Source organism: Natrix helvetica (genome assembly GCF_964273705.1).
Source record: "Natrix helvetica genome assembly, chromosome: 5".
Lineage (NCBI taxonomy): Eukaryota > Metazoa > Chordata > Lepidosauria > Squamata > Natricidae > Natrix > Natrix helvetica.
This window is the reverse complement of record NC_138551.1, coordinates 142,868,593-142,871,924: the sequence shown is the minus strand read 5'-3', so window position 1 is coordinate 142,871,924 and position 3,332 is coordinate 142,868,593.

Sequence of the window (3,332 nt, the reverse complement as noted above, 5' to 3'; positions counted from 1 at the left end):
GTCCCTTCCAACTCTGCTATTGTATTGTATTGTATTGTATTGTATTGTAAGGTGGTTTAAACCTTGGTATTCTGCAGAAAATTCCTCCTGGCACGAGACTGCAAATAAACCAGGTTTAAGGATGATTGTTGTTGTTATTATTTTTTGAGAATTACAGCCAAATCCTCCCTCGGCTTCGGAGCCTTTGAACCAAATCCTGCCCAGATTTCCAAGCATCCAAGTCGAAACGAAAAATGTTGGCTGCCAAGGGGTAGAGATTATTATGAAAAGTCCCCACGCCAAACTTCCCCCTTCTCCAATTTGAAGGAAAAGATGTCCGTAGGAGATCTGAAAAAAAGTGGAGAGTTTCAGAACAGATCAGGCTTGTGAAAGTAAAGATGCACTCATATTTCAAGAACGCAAAGGGGGTGGGGGTGGAGGGATCCCAAAATATTTTCCCAGGCTACGGATAGTCTCACAGCTGGCCTTCATCCCATAAGCGAGGGGAGGGGAAGAGGGGGGGGGACTGTAAGAGGTTAGCAAAGGATTCGGCCAGGCTGGGTAAGAAAAATGAAGGTTTTTCTTTTGCAGCTGCTGTTTCTACTGGCAAGTGAGGGAGGAGGGGGGGGAGGAGGAAGAGATGATGAAGGAACATGGAAGTGAAGGAAGAAGAGGAGGAGGGGAAGGAGGAGATGAAGGAGATGGAGGAGGAGGAGGAGGAGGAGGAGGAGGAGGAGGAGGAGGAGGAGGAGGAGGAGAAGGAATCTGGAATGGAGGAAGAAGAGGAGAAGGAGGAGATGAAGGACATGAAAGTGGAGGAGGAGAAGATGAAGGAACATGGAAGTGAAGGAAGAAGAGGAAGAGGAGGAGGAGGAGATGAAGGACATGGAAGTGGAGGAAGAAGAGGAAGAGGAGGAGGAGGAGATGAAGGACATGGAAGTGGAGGAAGAAGAGGAAGAGGAGGAGGAGGAGATGGACATGGAAGTGTAGGAAGAAGAAGAGGAAGAGGAGAAGGAGAAGGAGGAGATGAAGGACATGGAAGAAGTGGAGGAGGAGGAGGAGGAGATGAATGACATGGAAGTGGAGGAGGAGGAGGACGTGGAAGTGAAGGAAGAGGAAGAGGAGGAGATGGACATAGAAATGGAGGAAGAAGAGGAAGAGGAGGAGAAGGAGATGAAGGACATGGAAGTGAAGGAAGAAGAGAAAGGAGGAGGAGAAGGAGATGAAGGAACATGGAAGTGAAGGAAGAAGAGGAAGAGGAGGAGAAGAAGATGAAGGGCATGGAAGTGAAGGAGGAGGGGGAAGAGGAGAAGAAACATGGAAGTGAAGGAAGAAGAGGAGGAGGAGATGAAGGAACATGGAAGTGAAAGAAAAAAAGGAAGAGGAAGAAGAGGAGGAGGAGGAGATGAAGGACATGGAAGTAAAGGAAGAAGAAGAGGAGGAAGAGATGAAGGACATAGAAGTGAAGGAAGAAGAGAAGGAAGAGAAGGAGATGAAGGAACATGGAAGTGGAGGAAGAAGAGGAAGAGGAGATGGAGGAGATGAAGGAACATGGAAGTGAAGGAAGAAGAGAAAGGAGGAGAAGAAGGAGGAGAAGGAGATGAAGGAACATGGAAGTGAAGGAAGAAGAGAAAGGAGGAGAAGAAGGAGGAGAAGGAGATGAAGGAACATGGAAGTGAAGGAGGAGGAGGAAGAGGAGGAGGAGGAGGAGGAGGAGGAGAAGGACATGGAAGTGGAGGAAGAGGGGGAGGACTGTGAGGTCCTTGGTGCTCACTGAGTCTGGTGGCTTTCTTGCAGACATTTCATGACCCAACCAGGTCACCTCCTCAGTGCTAGAAGAGAGAAGTGGAGAGGAGGAGGAGGAGGAGGAGGAGGAAGAGGAAGAAGAAGAATTTGGAGACTGTGTGTCCCACCTACTCTTCCCCAGCTCCTTCAGCTCCAAGGAAAGCTACATTTCAGGCTGGCAATTGGAAGCCACCCAACTGAAATGCTACCTTCCCTTATTGCTGTGGGTGATGGAGGAGGGGGCTCTTCCCTGCAACGGTCAAGAAGATCCCTCCAAAAAGGGTGGGTGGGTGTCGGGTGGGCTCTGCCCCATCAAAAGCAGGCAGCACCCAACTCTGATTGGCCTTCTGGATCACAATCAAGGGAGGTGCCCACTACAAAGCCCAGCAGCCCCAAACCATGGAGGAGGATTGGGAAGGCATCCCAACACTCTCCTCTCTTGGGGAAAAAATGGTCCTTGACTTCATCAGAAAAATGTGTTTTTAAAAAGGGGGCCAAACCTGACAGATCTTTGAAGCATTCCGACCAGAAAGGGGGGGGGTCTCCCTCTTAAGCCGTGGTGCCATTGAACGTGGTTTGGCTGAGCCACCAATGTTTGTTTAAGGAAGAAACTGGCTGGGGGGGTTGGGGGGAATCCTGCGGGCACAGCCAAACCCACATTTTCAACTAATAGAAGTCCAGAGTTTTTAGCCATTCTCACAGCCCTGGAGGGAAAAGCCTCGCCTGGCACCTCCTCCTAAACCTGGTTTGCCAGTCCAGCTGTTCTACCCAAGTCAGAGCTGATTCTGCCTTCCAGTTAAAAAACTGACTCCCTTCCCTGGGGAAGCCACATGGCTTACGGCACACGGGGGGGGGGGGGGGGGTAGGTTAGGAAAAAAATATTTTAGTCTCAGCTAAGCGGGCAAATTCCTTGTGCTGAATTGGATTATTCACAGCAGAAGAGATCTCCAAAAAAAAAAAAAGTGGGGGGAGAGGAAGGAAGGAAGGAAGGAGAGGGGAAGGGAGGGAGGAAAGGAAGGAGATAGAGAGGAAAGAAGGAAGGAAGGAAGGAAGGAAGGAAGAAAGGAGAGGGGCAGAAAGGAAGGGAATCACAGAAAGGAAGGAAGGAAGGAAGGAAGGAAGGAAGGAAGGAAGGAAGGAAGGAAGGAAGGAAGGAAGGAAGGAAGGGGGAAGAAAGAAAGACAGGGAGAGAGGGAGGGAGGAAAGAAGGAAGGAAAGGGGCAGAAAGGAAGGGAATCACAGAGAAGGAAGGAAGGAAGGAAGGAAGGAAGGAAGGAAGGAAGGAAGGAAGGAAGGAAAAGGGGAAGAAAGGAAAGATGACAGAGAGGGAGGGAGGGAGGAAAGGAGACAGGAAGGAAGGAAGGGGGAAGGGAGGGAGGGAGGAGAAGAAAGGAGAGAGAGAAAAGAAAGAAGGAAGGGGAGGGGAAGAAAAGAAGGGAGCCAGAGAGACGAAGGAAGGAAGGAAGGAAGGAAGGAAGGAAGGAAGGAAGGAAGGAAAAGGGGAAGAAAGGAAGGGAGACAGAGAGAGAGGGAGGGAGGGAGGGAGGAAAGGAGACTTGAGAGAGGAA